Source organism: Aegilops tauschii, chromosome 5 (genome assembly GCF_002575655.3).
Source record: "Aegilops tauschii subsp. strangulata cultivar AL8/78 chromosome 5, Aet v6.0, whole genome shotgun sequence".
NCBI classification, from domain to species: domain Eukaryota; kingdom Viridiplantae; phylum Streptophyta; class Magnoliopsida; order Poales; family Poaceae; genus Aegilops; species Aegilops tauschii.
Window position 1 is genome coordinate 333,226,021 of NC_053039.3, and position 22,904 is coordinate 333,248,924.

The window sequence follows — 22,904 nt, forward strand, 5'->3', positions numbered from 1 at the left end:
GGCGATGAACTCGGCACGACGGGATGCCACCGATTGCCTACCATTCTGTGTGCGGTCGTGGGCGGCGAGGAACTCAGCGCAGCGGGATGCCATCGCTTCCTTACCGGTTAGTGTGCGGCGCGGTGGCATGAACGACACTTGGTGACAGCTCTGGGGTGGAGTGGCCGGACAACCGTAAAGTGCATTGGTTTGTCAAGAGCTCAAGGACAGAAGACGAAGGAAATTTGGATTCCCCTTCAATCCTGGTCATTTATTACCGAGTAAAATGCATTGGCGGTCATTGAACTTGTCTTGATACCTCACTTTGATCATTGTATACGAGATATGGTGATTATACGGTCACTGGCTCAGCGTATAGCTCCGTATTTGTCTGGTTGACCAGTCAAACAGTCCGCATGTGCCTCATCAGCTCGTGTTCTTTATCTATCTATCTATGCGGGCCTACCTGTCAGTGGAGAAAGAAATAAAAACCCAAATTATGCGTATGTGACATTACTGTTTAGACGTTTGCTGGAGGCCTCTGCAAACACCGAGCATGTATTCACCTGGATCAACACCAACGGTCATACTCGTGACTCGACGCCTTGCTCATGTATATCGTCCATCACAATGACAATCTATAAAACAGCCTAGCTAGAGAGGGTACTATGGTGCGGAGTATGTACTATCGTGAGCAACCGATCATAGTGCCACTGCACACGAGTGTGTGTCTGATCGATTCGTCCATTATTCGTAAGTTATCTATGGTTGTGTGGTGTCTAATGGTGGTCGTCGAATGCTAGCTGGCGACAAGAGCGGTTGCATGGACGCTTGGTTGTCAATACGTGCCGCATACGCTTCAAAGGCTCGTCATCCATGAGTTCACATTTTACCACCACGCCAGTGTCTGACCGCCCTGGCCTACCGAAACCCCTTCCATCGCCAGCGCGCTTCCCGCCTGAAATGATCACCGTCTCTCCAGAACGTCAATGCCGCATTCACCGGCCTTAACTGCAGGTGCAGTTGATGTGTCACTAACATGCAGGCCTGATGCCCGTTGGGCCCACATGCCAGTGAGACAAAAGCACCTGCGGTTAAGTCACTGAAGCAGCGTCCGCATTCACGCCCGACGCGACCTCTCACTGGCGCCGGCATTGCAGCAGCGCGACGGCCGAGAGAGCGCCACCCACGCGGCATCCCGGTGCAAGCGATTGCTCCGCGTTACACCACGGCTACCGACGAACCTACTCCGGTGCCAGCCGTCCATCCATCTGCCGCGGCTCATTGCCATTCGCCCGCTATATTAACTTGAGCCCCAGCTCCCAGCCATAGCCAAAGACCCACACTCATTCTCCTCCGGTCCCTTCCTTCTGTTGGCACCACTCCAACCATGGCCTCCGGGCACTCCATAGCTCTCTTGGACGTACTGTCGCAGGAGCAGACGAAGGACATCGGTGGCTCCGCTCCGGGCGCGCTCCAAAGCTCTCTTGGACGTACTCTCGCAGGAGCAGATGAAGGAGATCGCCGGCTCCCCCCCCCCCCCCGGCCGCCCTCCGCCGCCACGACCACGAAGCCGGCGCGCGTGCGCGGGCGCAGCCTGCAGCGAGGAATATTAGTACACGGTAGGTCGCCACCGCTCTGGTCCCAGGAAGGCCACCGCTCCTCCACTCAGTCAACGCCAAGCTTGGTGGGATAAAAATCGGCGGCCGATTAGCCGCTTGACGGCGACGTGGAGGCGGAAATCTACATAACCTTGTGCTCCGGAGGAGGAGGTTATCAAGGCGGATAAGGAGGAGGCAAAGGCAATGGCCGACTTTCTTGGGTTCAGGGCCGGACATGGTGGTCGGGGCCCGGCGACCGTTTAGATTAGGTTTACAGTAGGTTTTAGTATGGTTTGTGCGAAATATGTAATGAATTTCGTCCAGTTTATAGGAAAAGTTCTCGAAATGTAATGAATTTCATCCGGTCAATTTGAAATTTGCTTTGTTTGCATGAATTTCGTCCAGTTAGTTCATATAGTTGTCGAAAGGTATGCGGGCAGCATTGGATGGCATCCACCAGTGTCCTCGGACAGATGCCGGTGTAAACTTGAGGGCCAGTGCTGGAGATGCCCTAACTATCATGCTATAATCGCTAACAGTGCTCCATTATTTCGCAGGGAACAGTTATCCCTCGATCAAAATCAGATCCCCCGTGTTTTGCACTCCTCCCACGTAAGAGTGTAGACTCTTGCTTACATAAAAATGGAGCAAGTGGACGGCACTGTAGCACGTCATATCACTCAAACTAGCCCGCCTAACGCGCGGGAAAGCACCGCCCTTGTCATTTTGTTCTGGATTTCTATCAATCGATCGCACGAAAATGTTACGCTTTGCAAGTTCAAAAGCAAAAGGCGGCACACTTACAACACGTACGCCTCGCGTTCACGTCGCACCCCCGACAGTCCGGCTCGCGCGCCGCTCACTAGAGGGGACACGCGTTGTCTTGCATTTTCACTGACATGTGGGACTGCAATTGAATAAACCGTCGATAGCCGAAATCTAATCGCTCGGCGGGCGTCGGCGGAGAGGAGAGAGACGGGGGAGGGAGAAGAGATCGCCCGCCCGCTGTGCACGGACTCCAAGAAATATGTGGTGATAATGTGATGTGGGCCATGCGGGAGTCCGCACCGCTTCCAAGCCCGCTTCTTACCGCCCTGGCCCACCAGAACCCCTCCCCCACCCCACCACCTCCCCGCGCGCGCTCCCCCCTCAGAGGCCAGCTGCCCGCATTCATAGCAAGTACTACCAGTAAAATTCTGGGCTATAAAGGGCATGTACAATGGTTGATAAGATAGTCTTATCATAAGTCTTGCATGTAATTTAGAGATGACAAAAAAAACATGTATAATGGATCATCACTTAGGCTTATCTTCAATAACTAGTTATTCCTAAAAACATGGTGAAACATATTGTGCTAAGAGATCATCTCTTGTCTCGATAAGCCCGCTTATGTGGAGGAGAGAGAGGCATTGACAAAGTCAAGGAGTGGGATCTGCAGGAGCTCGTCTCTACACGTGCTCCTAGGTATAAAAAAACTAATTCTAAAAAAAGAGGCATAAAAAACAATTGTGTCTAAAAAAAGAAATGTAAAAAACATTTGAGAGGAAATAGATAGAGAGAAAGTGAGAAAAAGTTTTAACCTTCTAGTCAACACTATGGTAGTATTACATGAGGAAGGAGGGAGTGGTGCACATGCCAAGTTCACTGGGCTCCGTGTTTCACACTCCTCCGTTGTAACAGTGGAGACAATAGGTTTGATAAAAAATAAACAATGAATACTCGTTGCTCGTCCACTATATCGGAAAGAATACTTTCATTCGCCGACATGTGGGACATCGACCATCCTGGTCCACCTGCCATGCACAAAATTATCCTGGTCCACCCCGGTCGTAGCGCAGGCTCAAACTTTCCCACTGTAAGTTAGTCGGACGAAGGAACCATCATGACTTCCTTGAATTCCGCTTTTTCAAGAAAACTTACTCTACCCGCAGTACTGCTACCACACGTGAAGACTGGACGGCACTGTACCACGTCATATCACTAAAACCCACTAGGCCAAACTAGCCCGCCTAGGATCTGCACTCCCTCCGTTTGAAAGTTAGTAGTACAAAGTTGACTCATATATTTTGAAACAGAGGGACGTCTCTGTACTGCTATGATTTTGTGTTGTACGTCTCTGTACTTTTGCTACGATTTTCCTAACCTATAAACCAAATGAGGCCTGAATGTATCCGTGTCGACTATTGTCTGATCGATCGCTAAGCCTACAATTTTAGGAGCTTGGGCTATTGGCCGATCGACGACGGATCAGTATAAGCGTACCACGAGCTCATCAGCCCCAACATTTCTCTTCGGTGAGTGTTTTGCAAGTACTATAGCTCGCACAATAGCTAGCCTACTAACACCAAGAATCATCAAATAAGCCCTGCGGATATGATAAACAGTTCAAACTTACATCTAAGCATGCCATATATTACATCAAAAGCTGGTGAGGATACATCTGTTTCCATAACTCAGAGAGGGTTCGCATGATTCACTATCAAACAAAAGTACTAGCAAGTACCGCCCACACAAGACAGTGCACTAGCCCTAAGATGGTTTGATAACACGCATCGTTCTGGTAATTAAACACAGGGCAATGCAAACTACCCTGAAGGATTAGCGCAACCAACTATTTCTTGTCATCGATCTCTCGGGCAATGACCACAGCACGGACAGCGGCATGGGAATCGATCTCTGGGGCGATGTACACAGGACTGACCGTGACATCAGAATCGATCTCTGGGGCGATGTCCACAGGATGGACAACGGCATCGGAATCGATCTTCGGGGCGATGCCAACAGGACAGACCGCGACATCGAAAACGATCACTGGGGCATTGTCCACAGGACGGGCCGCGACATCGGAATCGTCAAGGACGTCCACCGGCACCTGCACAACCCTAACATATTAGCAAGCACATTGCAAATAATCAAAAACCACAAGTTTCATTTTTTACCTTGTGCAGCTCACCGGGGGATCCCATCCCTCCGGGGGCCATCTCCTCGTCCTCGATGGGGGCCATCACCTTGCCAGGGGAATACTGCTTCTCAACGGCAACTATCTTCTCAAACTCGGCCTTGAGCCGCGCAAAGGTGGCCATCAGAGTTTCTGGGGTAGGCACGGTGGGGCCCTTGCTGTTCTTCCAACTGTCTTTGAGGAGTTCGTCCGCCAACGTCGTCAACTCTTTGGCCAGTGCTTGTTTCTTGGAGTTCTTCGTCTACATGGGTTGGCCCGCCAACATGGTCAACTCGTTGGTCGGTGCTCGCTTCCTGGAGATCGTTGTCTCCAGTGGGTTGTCCGCCAGCAACTCTTTGCCTAGTGCTCCAGGATCCATCAATGAACTGACAAACAAAAAGCAATCAAAAGGAAACCACAATCGCAATGAAAACGGGAAAAGAATAGGCTGTGAGAATCGATCGGTGCTTCACAAAAAGAAGATTCTTGGAATGAAAATATAGTAGCATCACTGATTCGCCCACCTTTCCTTCGTCGGTACAGAAGAAAAATGGCAGAAGTGAGTAGCCTGGAGTGAGGTTTTCTTCAAGAAAGGGGAGAAAGGGCTTCAATGAGCGTTCCAGTGAAATGATGGTTGCTTCGTCCAGTCCAACTTCGAGGCCACTTTACCACTGCTGGTAAAGGTGTGGGTTTTGTGATTTGACGGGTCATGACGGCCACACCGGGGTGACCGGTGAGTTTCGACTGTAGCACCTCGCTGTGATTTGGTGGATGGCATGCGGGCCCGGATGCTTTGATGTCCCTCATGTAGATAGAGAGGCTAGTCACATTGTGCACCGCGACCAAGGCGGAGAGGAAAACGAGAAAACTACATAATTAATGCATGAGTTTAATTAGGGTAGTTTTGTAAAGTATGAGATACATTCCTCCAATCGCAAAATGCCTTGGTTGATCAGATTTGAGATTTGAGCCCTATAAACTGGAAGGGAGATTTGAGATTTGAGATTTGAGATACTGCACGTGGTGTAGTCTAGTCACTTGTTGGAATCTCTAGTATACCGCATGATTCTTTGCTTCTTCTTACTACTACGTACTACTTCGCCGACATGTGGTACAGCCAGCAGCATCCGGGTCGACGTAGTACGTGTCATGCACCAGATTAGAGTGCGGAACGGAAGGGGGGCATCACCCCAATCGATGGCCAGCCTCGACGCGGAGCAGTCGATGCACCGGGAAGCGGCGCTCTCTCGGCCGTCGCGCTGCTTCAAAGCCGGTGCCAGTGAGAGGTCGCCTCCGCTCTGGCCGGGCATTAATGCGGCACTGATGCTCCAGGCCGACGCTGACCGTTTCACGCGGGAAGCGCGCGCTGGCAAGGGAGTATAGGTTTTGAACCGTTTCATGTGTAGTACTGGTAGTTTGCAAAACTACTCAATTATTGCACTCAGTTTCCTAAGAAATTGTGGTAAAAACGTTACTCCATAGCCCGCTTCCCTTCTCCTTCCCCTTATATAGGAGTGCTAGCACAAAAAGATGCATGCATGACCACTAAATTTTCCAGATTAAACAGCTGCTCCGGCGGGAGTATGGCGTATGTTGTTACCTTCGGCCGGGCCATGGCTACCGGGCGATGGCGACCAGAGAAGAGGTGGCGGGAGGGGAATGAATGCAGCTACTGTTTGGGTTCGCCGTCCGGCTTAAATAAATGCGCAACATCACGTGTACCCGCGGGTGCACAAATTGTAACATACGTGTCTGCTTAAGTGGGTGTCACGTAACTGGTGTGTGTGTGTGAGAGATTCTGAGAGACAGAGTGCATGTGTGCGACTCTACTCTTCGGACATGTACTCAACCTTTTGCATCGGGATATAAGTATAATGGTATTTACTTTAGCTAGTGATTTACGTGGCCATGTTAACGTGGTTGTGTAAAAAAATGTCACTTCCTGCTCGTGATTTGCGTTATATAATTACAAGCAAGATGCTCGTGCATTGCACGGAACATCAATATGCATTTTTCTACAAAACACATGTTGTGATTTACCTATGCAGGAGTAATCCCATGTGTAAAAACTAATGATATTTTGAGAATTTTATCAGAAAACTGGTATCTCGAGTATGTCATCGAAAAAATGAAAGATGAGAGATAAGGTGAGGAGGAGTGGAGTGTGGTGGTGACTGGTGGTCATAATGGGCGGAGGCATGGGGATGGACGGCGCCAGTAGGCGGCAGCGGCCACCATGCTTAATTGTTCCGGAGACTTTCTTTTTTAATTGCTCAGCAATGAGGTGTGGGAGATAAGGATGTGGAGAGAGGTGCGGCTATCTTTTGTAAAATTATCATAGTTTGCTTTCTATCCGTCAGATAGAGATCAGACGGTCTATATTACAAGATGGCAGGCACACCATCATCGCCAACTCGGTTTTTTATAAGGATACAAATGATAAGTTTGCTAACTACTAAAGTAAAGTGGAATTTGTCCATGTTATACAAGTAAATTAAGGTGATTGTTTATCATACGGGTAAGGGTGGATGAAGGGTGGTAGGAACAAATGCTCCGCCTAGAGCATGTGTGTGTGAGATGGAGTCTCAGTGTGTGTGTGTGTGTGTGGGAGAGAGAGAGAGAGAGAGATGGAGTCTTAGTGTGTGTGTGCGTGTGTGTGTGATGGAGTCTTACTGTGTGTGTGCATGTGTGTGGGGGGGTGGGGGTGCATCCATGCGTGTGTGTTTGTTTGTTTGTTTGTGTGTGTGTGTGTCGCGGGGTCTTCGGTGGCGGATGTAATTTAAGTGTGCATGGCTTCATCATAGAGAGGTGATGTGTATGGCAGAGGCCACCAAGGATGGGGTGCGAGAGAGAAAATGCCCGTAGAGAGGGAAGAGAAGGTGTGTCCGCGTGAGAGTAGTCGACATTGAGAGAACGTGTTTGTTCGAGAGACACCAAGGAAGACTACTATATATCGATGGTGCATGTAGGCGGGAATTAAACGAAGGGATGGTCTTATTGGTTTCGGGGATATAGCAGAAGAGTGAGAGGGGGGTAGCTACAAGGAGATTGTTAAGTGTGAGTGTGTGTTTTACCCATCCAGGCGGAAGTTATGTGCACACAAGAAGAGAACGATTTGATGTGGCGTTAGGGTTGAGGGTAATTAACTACGTATGGAGACATAGAGACCTTCAACGTGCATGTGTGAGAGGTATACATGTACACGTGGGATGTGTGTGTGTGTGCGCACGTGCATGATCGAGATAAAAGAAAGAAGACATAAGTCATAAGCTAAGATCAACGACATGGGAGAGACGGATCGGTATGACAATATGCATGCATGCGAGAATGCAGGGAAGAAGGCCCGACAATTGAGCATGTGTTTTTGTCTTTAAGAGATAGTGGCGTGGGCTGGAGCATGCATCTATGGCGAGCAGATGGAGTGAGGCACAACGATTGTGCAAAAGAGATCAACCTATAAATGAAGGAAGGTTGATGGAGAAACAGATAAATAGAAAGATAAAGATGCTATCTAGTGTGTGTTAGAGATAGGAGTCGAGTGGATCAGAAGGCTGAGTTGTGGGTGTGGGTGTGAGAGAGATGAACAAAGGGTGCATGTGACTCACATACAAACAAATACCGGAGAGAAATGAGATCCCGAGAGACGGAGTTTTGTGTCTGCGAGAGAGAAAGATATTTCAAAACGAGAGTGATAGCTAGAGAAACATATGAGGGAACGCAAGATATCTCTAGGGAGAGACAGTGTGTGTGAGTGACATGCAAGAGAACAGTGGAGAAATATGAGACCCTCGGAGACAAAGTTTGTGTTTGTGTGTGAGAAAGAGATATTTAAGAGAAAGAGTCATAGGTTCTCATACCTAAGGAGCGAAAGACATCTGTGTATTAGGGGTGCGCGAGTTGCACACAAGGGAATAGTAGAGAGAAATGAGACCCCCGGAAGACAAAGTTTTGTGTTTGTGTGAGAGAAAGAGATTCCACATGGAGAATCATAGTTAGAGACACATAGCAGGGAGCAAGATATACTTAGAGAGAGATAGAGTGATGAAGGTCGAGGGAGAGAGTACCGTTAGTGAGTTACGAAGATAAAAGATCATTGTCGACATACAGGTAGCACGAGAGATACCCGAGAGACGATGAACGCATATAGGTCTAGAGAGATAGTCTTATATAAGCATGAGTGATAGTTATATGAGACAAATATCTGGATTAAATGGGATTCAAATATTTAAACTGGAGATCACGACATCGATAATATCATAACGCAAATTGGTGTATCAAACATGCATATTCATTTGAATTTCGGGACACGTGTAATGTTATATAGTTTATTAATATTGGTGATCCATAGATTCCTTATTTAGAAACAATGCATGGTTTATATGCAATTAATGTCTAAATGGGATACACTATATGTTGCGTGTGTGAAACACATTATACATGTTTGAGAAGTAAAAAAACCCGCATGAAACACACATTAATTGGAGACAGTTAGCGAGGAATGCATACATTGGATTTCAACATAAAGTGGTTTCAAATATTTGAAAATCCAAATTGATGGATACAACCTTATGAATCTGAGATCATGCCATTTGTAAACCATATTTGTGTATAAAGGGTGTTGTGCTTTTGAAAGTATATATATAAAAAAAATGATGTATATAGAATTTTATTCCAATCGAAAATGGATCCCGCCCGGAAAAAAATAGAATACAAACGGGATTCAAATTGAGTTGGCACGGTAAACGTGCACTCTGCAAAATTTGAACGAAGCATGGAAAGCCGCAGTAACCGCCCGAAACCAAAATCTGCGAGATGGAAATTACTACTGCCTATCCCTGCCACGCAAAGCCTATTTGCTCGATTTCTATAGGTTTCGATAGGGGTAGGTTTGTAATTTCTCTCGAACGTGACATAACCGCCTCTCACCCAGATTCATACACGGTGGGCGCTAAAACACAGTGTGTCCTCGGCCGAAATCGACTCCCTCCCCGATTCATACACGGTGGGCGCCAAAAATAAATTCTCGTTGGCAAATATTCGGTGTATGCGAGATTACCGTCCTATCCCCAACCGACTAATATTGTTGTGATGTAGGAAATTTGAAACGGGGGCTAAGTATGTAAATTTCCTCGCATTTGAGACAAGCGCGCCCTGAAGACATGGTTCCCCCTTCCTCTCCGCCTCCATTTCCCCATTCGTACTCCGTGGGCGCCAAAACACCCTCTCCACCCCAGCCTCCTCCGTCCGCCACCCCATCCACCACCGTCCTCCTCCACCATGCTGGAGCTGATACCCCGCCGCCGCCGTCCATTACAAGAGATCGACCTCTCTCATCCACGGCTTCGGACCGGGATCCTTGCATCCTGTCCTCTCGCTTCATCCCCGCCGTCGTCCACCTTATCGGCGCCGCTCCTACGACTATCTCGTCCACCGCGCCCCGCCGCCACCGTCTACCCTCCCAGATCTGCTCCACGCCGCCGACAGCCATCGCTACCGCAGCACCGTCAAATTCTCAGCAGATGCATACACGGCACCGCACCAGAGGTGGTACTCTTCCGTATCTGCTCAACTTATTTATTGCAGCAAGAAAATAGATCGCCACTGCTTTACTCTGATTTCTTATCCATCACTTACTTGCTAGTTGAGAGCAAACATTGGTTGCGAAGTTTCCTTTGTCCGGTTTGCACCTTCAGATCCGCCATGGCACGCTCAACACTATACTCCCAATGCTTATGGTTTTCCCCTTTTATATTCCACACTAGTTAAATCATAGTAGACTAAATTTCAAAATTGGGTCAGTCGATTTTTCAGAGCTCGCCGGAGTTCGCCGGTGCGAACGAAGGGGCTCCGGTGGGGACTTTGGTTGGGGGGGTGGTGGGGCCTCGCCGAACGAAGAAAACTCGACACGGGTGGGGGCGGGGGTGGGGGTGGGGGTGGTGGAGGAACACAGGCGGCGGGGACCGATGGTCCGGCCGGCGGCCCGTGCGGTGTTCTATATGGGAAGAATCAGAGACGAGGAAGAAGAAGGGTTAGGAGACGTAGGATCTTCATCCAACCGCCTGAAATGGTCGACTGACCCAAATGCAGACATGCCTTTATATTCAGTACCATCATCGTACCTATTAGCACTGCTCCTGAATCCATCAAGCTAAACAACGTGCCACTCATAATTCCAAACTTGTTGCTCAAGTACGGATCTGATATGATGTTGATATTACTAAAACAAATAACATTTAATTGGTCAGCTAATGTTCCTACTTTACTTTCGAAAAAGCACGTGCACCACATATAGAGAGACAATAGGGAGTTTCTTTCTTAATGCGCTCTGGTTCATCATGTGTGGGCACTGCGCAATGAACATTTTATTATCCAAAATCTGCTTGCTCTTCTTTACCATGTTCCTCTTCCGTTCTTCTTTAATAAGTACTCTCTCCGTTCCTAAAAACAAGTATTTGTATAGATTCCACCATGGACTACATATGGAGCAAAATGAGTCAATCTACACTCTAAAATGTATCTGGATACATCTGTATGTGATCCATAGTGGAAATCTCTACCAAGACTTATATTTTGGAGCAGAGGGAGTATTAGTAGTACATTTTGTTCCTTGTAGTGAATATGAGCAGGGACATTTGCAGTGTAGAGGTCTATACGGTCGGTTGGTATGGACACTTTGAACTCGTCGGGCCTCTTTGATTCGTAGGATTTTGTAAACATGGGAATAGGATTTGTAGTGGCCTGCCCACTTGAATCCTATAAGAATAGCAAGAAAATGCGGGGAGCTGTGTCACCTTTGAGAGTTACACTGATATTAACAGTACCGCACCTTCAGTTGAAGAGAGCTGGTATCCGAAGCCTTTCTAGCCGTACCGGCAATACTAGCACATATATTCCAGCAAGTTCCACTTTGCTGATTTTACTCTGATGCTTATGGTTTTCCCGTTATATCTACACTATGATCTGTGTAACTGCTTTGTGTCACACTAGCAGCAGTCCACTCTTGAAGCTAAACACCGCAATGACTTACAAAATTGGCACCAAGGCATTGAGTGCCATTCTGGATGCAATGAAACTCATACGCTCCCCACCTGTTGACTCTTGTTCAGAATATGATCCTAATGACTCTTGTTCAAAATTGCCACATATAGAGAAACAACATGGAATTGCATTTCTTTGGGCGCTGTGATTCATCATGAGTGGGCAACCAACATTGTATGCAATTAAGCGGAACCTCAAGAATATGCTTCCTCTTCTATTCTTTAACATGTTCCTCTTTTGTTATTCTGTATTTAGTACGTAAAGTATGTTCCTTGTCAGGAAGGGGAGCAGGGACATCTGCAGTCAACAGCTGATAGAGCTGGCATGTACTTGATCGATAGGCTTTCAATTACTAGCGGCAATACAACGCCGTATTTGCAAGCCAGTTCCACTTTCCCGATTTATATATCGTGGTTATGGTGTACCCCTTTTATGTACACTATGATCTGCCTAGTTGCTGTGTGCTCTTGTTATCATGGTTTGGCAATAAACTCTCTATACAGTATATTTTGAACCTATCATCTGCCAACTATCCTTACTTCTGGAGCCTATTTTTTTGTGTACTTGTGCCAGATTATATAAATGCACGCACCATATTACAGCACACATGAGCTCTCTCATCAGAATCTAGTGATAGCACACAAGTGTTTACAGGGGCACCCCTATATTAGAATATCCTCTGCATTACAAAGATAATCTCACAACTATTTATGTTTTCATGGTTCTCAGATATTATACGTAATTACAGTGAATATCGGAATCCGCGCATCAGAAGAATATTGTGCAACACTGCAATGACTTACAAAATTGGCACCAAGGCATTGAGTGCCATTCTGGATACAATGAAACTCATACGCTCCCCACCTGTAGATTCTTGTTCAGAATATGATCCTAATGACTATTCTAACCTCGAGGAGTCAAAGGCAGATGGCCTGTCATGTTCACCCATCAAGGTGCCTGCTCTAATTTGGCAAGGTTTTATTGATTGCGCGTATCTTGCATATGTTGTCTTGCATTTCTTCTACTTTGTTGCACCGCCATCTGCTTAGTTTACTCATCATATATGTCGAGATGCCATGCCCATCCATTATCAATACATATTCCATCTGTCATCATACCATGTTTTTCCACTCAAATGCTGTTCTTATGCATCAGACATCAAAAAGGAAGAACGTGATTGCCGAACCTGAAGGAGCACCAACAAAGTCCTTGAAAGATGGGGTTGTGCCGGAGAAATCAGACAGCACCCCACTTATATTGGCTGTACAACCAGTGACACAAAACGTAGGACCGACTCCAGCAGACTGTACCCATACTTCATTGGCCACACCACTAGCCCCACACACAGGATCTGCACTCCAGCAAAAGGTATGCCGATTTCAGTTGCCATAGCACCAGCCGTACCATAGATAAATCCCACTCCAGCAAAAAGTACAACAAGTCCACCGGCCGAAGACCTATCCCAACTGCATAGACGGCCAATTCCTGCAGATTGGAACCCCATTTCAGTTATTCCCAGTTTAAAAGACAATGCTTTCAATGTTGTTACGGACTACGTGCATATATTCCCATCATTGGAAGATTATAGTGAAGACAAACACCATTTTCACATCTTCCTGTCCCACTTACGTGTAAGTGCTATTATTCATGGTGATTATTTTCCTGTTTTCTGCTGATTAAACACATCAATGATTTACATTACATTGTTGTAACTAGGCGAGGGTCAATCTGGATAGTCATGACGAGCAAAGCATGCTTGCGCTTTTCAAGGAAGCATTGCAGCAGTATTGGTGTTACCTGAGGAAATCACACTTTGATGGCAAGTCTATAAATGAATTTCTGGTGAAGTCTCCTATGCTAAATTTAGAAGACATTGAATGGAGAAACCTTGTTATGCACTGGTCTCGTTCCGAGGATGAGGTACTGTCTATGATATCGCATGACAATTTGAACTTCTACTTTTTCGCATGTGCCTTACAGATCTTTTTTGCAGGAAATCTACTCGAAAAGAATTCCGGTTTGAAAAGAACGACAGGATATCGCAAATATGATGCCCGCTGCTTTGCTCTTATTAGTACCTGTTGTCCTGTATCACTTTACTTGCATACATACCTGGTTCATTATGTGACAACAGTATGCATGATAGCTTGCTTATCAATTGTTCGCTCCAAATTATCTGATCTGTATGAATGGTTACATTAGTGTAGAATATATCCAATGCCAATGAATTTTTTTTAGCTCTGCATTGTTCTTGTAAGTACCTGCTGTCCTTTATCAGTGTACTTATATTGACAGGTAGTTGTTCATGTACCATCACTCTGCAGCTTATTTTCCTTTGCCCTCCATTTTCTACACATAAGGTCTATATTTACTCTTACCATAAGGTTGGAGAACACCGATGGTACTAAAGAAGTTTAGCTCTGCATTGCTCTTGGCTGTACCTTTTGCCTGTATCGCTGTACTTACATTTATAGCTACTTGGTTATGTAGCATCACACTTCATCTTATCTTAAATATTCTCCATTTTGTCTTATATTGTCACATCTATATTTACTCTTAACAAAATGTAGAATAAAGGCAATGCTTATGAAGAAGATTCTGTGGTAAACTTCTTGAATTGCCCCCCCCCATCAGCATGGACAAGGGCTTTATAGAGCCTGCCTTCACCAATAATGTAAGTTTGTCCTTCTCAAGCCTTTAAACTTTGTTGTGTATATTTGGTTAGGCATGACTGCACAGCTGTTTATTTTTGGTGTTTGCATCAAATTGCATGTTTAAAGTTTATTATCTACTCCAGTTCATAAACAAAAGTTTGTCCTTCTCAATTTAAGTTTTTAGTTGTACAACCAAGTTCCTTCTTCATACCATGTAAATTAAACTATACAGAGCAAGTGATCTTATTTTGCCAATCTGAAATGGGATAAATTGACAGCACACTAACCATTGATACTTATGAGTTCTTGATCTGTAATCCAGTGGTGTCGTGAAGCTGCCAACTCCTTCACAATGTCATTTCCTGCCATGTCTTGACCTGAGCAATACCATATTGTGTTAATGCTATTTTAAACTGTGTCACTTTATTCGTCAGTAAGAAATGTGTTGAATTGTCAGCACTGATACTTGTATGTGCAAAACCTGTCATTTGTCTGCTTGTTTATCTTTCAGAGTGAGGAGGATATAAGTGTCAAACAAGTGCAGTCTCACCAACTTGCTCAGCTGCTTGCGCGGCAGCTCCCGAGCAGGGCTATCCTTTCTTGAACTCTATTGAAGGGCTGTCGGTTTTGTATATTATTTTGCCGGCGTGTTTAGTTGCACTGGTGGCGATCTTTGATGCCCAGTGTATGTAATCTGCTGTCTGCTTGTGCTTTATTATCATAGTGGCGAACTTTGATGCCCAGTGGATGTAATATGTCGTAATTTCTTTATTGTATAGTCTAGGTTTTTTTCTTATTCACGATGCTGCAGTTATTTTACTGTATATATATCCTGTCTTCGCAGTAAACCGGCCAAACCGTAAAATTACGGTACATAATCGGGCCTTCATGCAAATCACCATGGATGATCCGCATCATGGGCCCCGTCATCTTGGTCCGTTAACAGGCCTAAATGTAAACTGGCCGACTAGTAGATTCGGGCCTTCGATAGGCCGAGTAAACCGCCGGCCCTATTTTCCCAAGAAAACTCAATGGGCCTTTAGGAGGCTGAAAAGTAGGTTGGGCCTGAAACGTGCCAAACAGCTCACGGGCTGGTAGCAGGCCGAAATAGACCACGGCCCATGAATGTGCCAATCAAATCATGGGCTTATAACAGGCCAAAATTGTCTCGGTCCTTGTTTGGCCCAATCAGATTATCGGCTGCGAGCAGGCCGGATGCAAACCGTGCCGTAGTTAGGCCCAACTATGTGACGGGGTTTTAACAGGCCGGAATTAATATAGGGCCGAAATGTTAAACGGGCCCTTAACAGGCCGAAACTAATATCAGGCCGAATTACTAAATGGGCCTTTAGCAAGTGGGCCCAAAAGTGTAGCGTCCAGTTGACGGGCCGAATCTGATATGGGCCATAATTTAGCCCAAAGCCTCTTAGAGGGCTGGAACTGATCTGGGCCATAATTTGGCCCAGAACTTGGTAGGCTTTTAACGGGCCGGATCTCATATGGGCCATTATTAGGCCGGAACGTGGCAGGCCATTAATGGACCGGATCAAATATGGGCGGCATTTGGCCCAAAACATGGCATCCAGTTAATGGGCCGGCCTACTAGGGTCCTCAAAATCTTTTGGGCCTAAAGCTGGGCCGGCCCATTAATGTCGGCGAAATCTCGTGGGCCTTTAGCTAGGCCGGCCCATTATGGTCCACAAAAATCTTGTGGGCCTTCACCTGGGCCGGCCCATTATGGCACGCAAAAATCTTGTGGGCCTTTACCTGGGTCGGCCCATTATGGCCCGCAAAATCTTGTGGGCCTTTAGCTGGGCTGTCCCATTATGGTCCGCAAAATCTTGTGGGCCTTTAGTTGGGCCGGCCCATTTAAACTGTATGGGCCACTATTGGGTTGTGCCACGTGTCGACGTATCATAGGCGATTTGGGTCCAATGAGTGGATGACATCTGTCCCAACGGTGAGCCGACACGTGTTTCCTCCAGCCAATGATGATTTTACATGTGGAAAATCCTCAATGGTCGAGGCTGTTAATGGGTTATTGGATCCAAAACCGGACCCGATAGCTTAACGGCATTCCGTTACGGTGGATGCCACGTGTTAGTCACCCTTGACGAAAGCACTTCTGTGACGCACGATTTATCGTCATGGAAGTGGACACTTCTGTGATGATAATTTTGGTAATGTCATGGAACACTTCTACGACAGCACAGGTATGACTATCTTGATTCTGTCATAAATTTGTCATGGATGTACATGCATGACAGAAAATGTGACCTACTGTGACAAACACGTATCATCACATAAGTGTATTTTTTTGTAGTGGAAGGAATCGATATGCTAACTTCTAGACCAGATTTTCACAGCCTCAGCCCAGCCCCTACCCGGCGCACCAAGGATGTCGGGGGAAACGACACCTATGGGATTCCATGGGAACCCCTTCTACGGTTGGTGGGGCGTGGAGCTGCGCAAAGAGCAGGTCTAGCGAGCAACGCGAGGTGATTTTTACCCAGGTTCGGGCCACAAACGACGCGTAATACCCTAGTCCTGCTTATCTGTGTATATTTGGTGTTCTTGAGCTCTTGAACTAGCTTTCGTGCATGCCAGCCAAAAAGTCCGAATCCTTCCTCAGTACTTCTCGGGCCTCCTTTTATATGGCAAAGGGGTCGCCACAATGGCACACAGGAGGTGGAAAGTATCTAGAGTGTACAAGTTTATCGCCTGGCACCGTAGGACAAACAAATTCAATGCGCTGCCTACGTGCCCTCTTACTTTATCGGGGACGGCAACAAAGCCCGTCCCGTCCCGTCTGTTGCCGCCTCGTCTGGCTCCGACGTGCGTCCAAGCTGACGAGGCATGCAGCGCCACGCTGCCTGGCTGCTGTGCTAGTGCGGTGACAGGGTCTTCACGAAGATCTGCATGTCACCACGCAGGTGCTTGACTGGTTGGCCTAGAAGCTGCATGCTGCCATGCAGGCGCTCGCCTAGTTGGCGGTTTGATTGCCGCGTCGGGGGGGAGCGGGGTAGCAAAACTTCGGTAGGTGTGGGCCTGGTTGTGGCCCCGCTGATGCCCCCGGCAAGGGTCTAGCCGGGGTCTCGTGGCCGTCCCCGGCAAGGGTCTTGCCGGGGTCTCGTGGCCGTCCCGCCAAGGATCTTGTCGGGGGTCTTCGGTCGTCCCCAGCAAGGATCTTGCCGGGGGTCTTTGTCTTCTGGTTCTCATCTAGATTTGCAGGCCTTTGGTCTTTCACAAGGATCTGCATGCCACCACGCAGGCACCCCCTAAGCCTTGGTCTTGATGTTGTCGATGGTGTCAGAACTCTCAGGCCCAAGGGTGGCGGCCTTGCTGGTGTTGGGCAAGTTGCCTCGGCAAGGCTCTTGCCGGGGCTATGTAGGCTGCCTCGGTAAGGGTGTTGCCGGGGGAAATCCATCTTGCCCCTTTGCTCTTCATGCTTCTGGCTTGACCGCTGCCTTGGTAGTCTCGTTCCTTTCCTTCCTCTGCCCCGCCAAGCATGGCCGCAGGTGTGGCTACGACTGCCCGTGCACAAGTAAAGGGGTACAGAAAGGCCCCTACTTTTGTACACCGACAACTTGTTATTGAACCATTTGATGTTGGGGGTTTGATTATATGGGACCTTTTCCTTCCTCTAATGGGTATACACATATTCTAGTTGCTGTTGATTACGTTACTAAGTGGGTAGAAGCTATTCCAACTAGTAGTGCTGATCATAACACTTCTATTAAGATGCTTAAAGAAGTTATTTTTCCGGGATTTGGAGTCCCTAGATATTTAATGACTGATGGTGGTTCACACTTTATTCATGGTGCTTTCCGTAAAATGCTTGCTAAGTATGATGTTAACCATAGAATTGCATCTCCTTATCATCCTCAGTCTAGTGGTCAAGTAGAATTGAGCAACAGGGAGATCAAATTAATTTTGCAAAAGACTGTTAATAGATCTAGAAAGAATTGGTCTAAGAAACTTGATGATGCTTTGTGGCCTGATAGAACTGCTTATAAGAATCCTATGGGTATGTCTCCGTATAAAATGGTTTATGGAAAAGCGTGTCACTTACCTCTTAAGCTAGAACATAAGGCATATTGGGCTATTAAAGAGCTCAATTATGATTTCAAACTTGTCGGTGAGAAGAGGTTATTTGACATTAGCTCACTTGATGAATGGAGAACCCAAGCCTATGAGAATGCCAAGTTGTTTAAAGAAAAAGTTAGAACATGGCATGACAAAAGGATACAAAAGCGTGAGTTTAATGTAGGTGGTCATGTTTTACTATACAACTCTCGTTTAAGATTTTTTGCAGGAAAGCTTCTCTCTAAATGGGAAGGCCCTTACATCATCGAGGAGGTCTATCATTCCGGTGCCATAAAAATCAACAACGCCGAGGGCACAAATCCGAAGGTGGTAAACGATCAAAGAATCAAACATCCACTACTACAGGATGCTGCTAACGCGTCACTACGATCAGAGACCCTTCTACGAAACTGTGTGCGATGCAATAATCGCAAACGGTGGTGTAAAAAACCATCAAAAAAGGTGCAAAACGTTTGCGATGGCGGAGCCATCAAACACGGTTCAGATTTTAGTTGTGTGTGCAATGCAGGGCATATGATTGATCCAGACGAACTATTTGCGATTAGACAGAACAACAGAAACAGGCAGCCATATCAATGTGTGTGCGATATATGGCATACGGTTCGCTCCGATGAACTGTTTACTATTAGGGAAAGAAACAAAAACGGTCTGCCAGATAAAGGTGTGTGTGATATATGGCATACGGTTCAGTCGAATGAACTGTTTTCGATTAGGGAGGAGAACATAAACGGTTCAACTTAACACGATATGTGTGATACGCGGCAAAAAGGCCCGGAGGTTAATTCGAGAACAAGTACAGAGAGGTTAATTTGACATACATGACTTATAAGTTTCACAGAAATCATATCACTTTTTTGGAAAACATTTAATTGCGTTGAATGTATATAATGCTCCGTCCTATTAGTTGAATTAACCTCGAGGTCCAAGTTTTGGAAACATGTCGTAAAGTAACAGGATAGACCTTCATTCAAGCCAATCAACATGTGTTAAAAAAAATTATCAAAAAGTAACGAGATAGACCTTCTTCAAGCCAATCAACATGTGCACAAAAAAACAAAAAATGTCAAAAATTACAAAACAAGGACCTCGAGGTTAATTCAACTAATATGATGGAGAACTATATACATTCAACGCAATTAAATGTTTATAGTGACCCATCACATCAGTTAATATAACACCGAGGCCACTTCCCATCCGGTCACCCATCTGATGACTACTCAAGCCTCAGCACAGTTAACTTGGGAGTTCTGTTAGATGAGCTATCGGTAGGGAAGCTGGTCCTTGCTTATGTAGGATCCCTCTTTGCATCCTTTATTGGGCACCGGATGACCGACTGTTGCCGCCCAATGGTCAATGCCACGTCCCTCGCATGGCAGTTTTTGCAGCGGGTAACTGCATCATCATGCCGCGCCCGGTGCAAATGCATGCACGCGAACGTGCGTGATCGTGCGCCGGCCCCAAACACTGGCAGCACAACTTATAAATTGACGGATGGAGTACTAGTTACGGTGATGCATATAATTAAGCAAAAAGGGATCGCACATGTCTGTATTGACTGGAACGAGAATGCAATAGCACAATAAGAATTAAGGCCACGATGATGCGAGCCCAGTGGTGGTTTACAGGAGGCAAGAAGAAAGACGCATCCATCAACGTATGACCTCCTCCTCAACTCAGTGCGCCGGGCCACTGACCGGTGGCTAAGGAGCAGTAGCTTTTGTGGCGAGGTCAAGGTGCTTCTCAGGAAAGGCATCCAAGGCTTCCAGCCGGTTGAAAAAGGCCAACGTCATAGCGTCCTCACTGGCCTTGTAGATACATATGTACACGATTCGCTTGTACATGTGGATGTGTAGGTCGACAAATTCTTGCAGGGGGAACGTGACGAGCGCGACCTCTAGGTGGACATTCTTCGTGGCGTCAGCGGGCAGTCGTAGGGCCACCAGTGCTTGAAAGAGGTTCTGACCATGGAAGCCGATCAGGGTGGCAGGCAATGAGGAGCCCGGGCGCGTGGGCTGGAGGAGTACGGCGATGTCATCTGCGAGCTTCATGACGACGGTGAACTTGTTGGTGGTGGCAACGATCATCTGGTCGTACTGTGAGTCGTAGCTGGCGTCGACGGCGGCCATCCGCCAGCCGGTCGTCAACACCGTCTGGAGACGATCCTCGGTGCCATGCCGCAGGCCGGCGTCGTGGACCATCTGGCACAGCCGCTGGCCGCTCGCGTGCATCGCCGCCATGGGTCTGGAGTGAGCACTTTTGCGCTTATTACTATAGGTGCTTAGGCAAATGCTTAGGTGCGTACGATGTGGCAGATGCATTGGAATGGAGGGGCGCCTTTATATGAGTGCAAACTGCGTTGCATTCACATTGTGCTGCCTCTTTTCCCGGTCCTCCTCCCATTACTTCCCTCATGCATTCACATGATGCTAATTGAAGGAGGATGAATCATTGGCCGTTCAACATTTCGGGAACCACTACCCTCTCCATCGTCTGCATTAAAGCTGTATTGGGAACTGCGCCGCCCGCTGTCAAATCGAATAGTACTGCATCACCCGCTGCACGCCCGGCTGAACACGTCTCCTCGCCTCCATCTATGCTTAATTATTGAATTTTAGTTGCAAAAATTAGATACTGCTAGTGATTTTTAGCTTCATATTTTGACAAATCGCAGTGTTACAAGGTTGACAAATGGCAATGTTACTAGATCAACAAATGTCAATCTTTCCAGTTTGACAAATGGCAACATACCCAATATGACAGATGCAAATCTTACCAAATTGTTTGTAAGTGGTTGCACACGGGTCATCCAAAAGAACCATTTGCGTTCAAGAGATGCACAAATCCTGCTCTCACTTTTCATACGGGTGTCCTATCTAAAACGTTTGCGATCAAGAGCCATTAAAACCTATAGCCATTAAAAACCAAGACACATGGTGCCACGTGAATGGTTAACAGAACGCACACGGTTTGAATTATACAAACGTTTGAGATATCAAAGTGGCAGCTATTTTTTCAAAATGACTTTGTTGGCTGTTATTCGAGTGCGCCTTCTCTCAAAATGGACACGAAAAATACCACAACATGTCGGGTGCCATTCCATGATAGCATGCCAAGTTTCATGAATTTCAGACGAGTTTTGGATTTACTTTTTTTACTGTAAACAGTCGGGTAAACACCCCACTGTAATTTTTATAAATAGCAAAGAGCAAAAGGTCCACAGTAACAAAGATACAATGAACAACAAGGGCTTGATAGAAGCCCCCTAAAAAAGAAAAGCTAAGAAACTACAAAAAGACTAAGACTAAAAAAGAAGAAAGAAAGAAAAGACCTAGGCAGTTAAGTAAAGCTGCCACCAAAAAATATCCTTGAAGATCCAGCCATGAAAGGAATTGATTGGCATGCTTTTGTTTTATTCTATGCTTGAGTAACTTCATCTCCATCAAATAGATTTGCTTCCATGCTTGCAAAGTGGGTTGAATATGCTCAAAGATCTTGTTGTTTCTGGAAATCCAGATTGCCCAAGAGCTGAGAATTATTATTTCCATGAAAAAGGGGAGTCTCGGTTTATCTTTAATGTCCTTAAATGCTTCTAAGACAGATAAATCTGGAGTTCTGGTGGGGCAAATGTAATCCTAGCACCTCTTGGCAAAAGGGCATCCCCAAAATAAGTTATGTAATGTTTCCTCATGTTGGCATCCTCTGACTTCAAAGTTATATTCCTCTAGTACAAAGGTTTTCCTTCTCGGTAAATTTCTTGTATTGAGTTTGTCATGCAACAGCATCCAGAAGAACATTTTATGTTTTGGTTGGCATGAAGAATTCCACATCCAATTGAAGTGTGGAGGGGTTTGCTTGTAACCAATCATAACATTATCAGCCTTGGCCGAAGAAAAGTGTTCATTGCCCTATATATAGCTCCAGGTATCTGTTAAGTTCTGGTATTGTGATTGCTTCAGTGTGTAGCATATATCTTCCAATTTTAAAATTGTTCATGTGCCTCCATTGACAATGGTAGGTGAAAAAGGTCTTCCAAATAGTCTCTGCTAATGACCTGATGTATAGTGAGTCTTTTATTAATCACATAAGAGAAAAGATGTGGGAATTTATGTTGCATAAGTTCCTCAGCCCATAAATCATTCCAAAAGTAAGCAGTTCTGCCATCTCCCAAATTGCACCTTGCTAAAGCTTTATATTGTTGAATTAATTGGAAGTTTTCCTTCCACCAGAAAGATCCCACTAACTCAGCACCTGGCAGCTTGTTTTCAGAGTAGTGAGTTTCCCAAATCAATTGTACCTAGGGGATTTCATGTCTGTTGTAGAATTTGTGCAAATTTTTCCTAAGTAGTGCCTTATTCTATATAAAAATGTCCATAACTCCTAGTCCTCCCTGATTCTTTGGCCTACAAAAAGTGGTCCATTTCACTAAAGCAGGTCTATGATCCTCCATGTCTGGCCCTCTCCATAGGCAGTGTCTGAAATATTTTAGAATATGCTGCTTAATAGTAACTGAAACATCCAAAAAACTCATGAAGAAAATTGTGAGTGATGCCAAAACAACTTTGACCATTAACAATCTACCTGCATAGG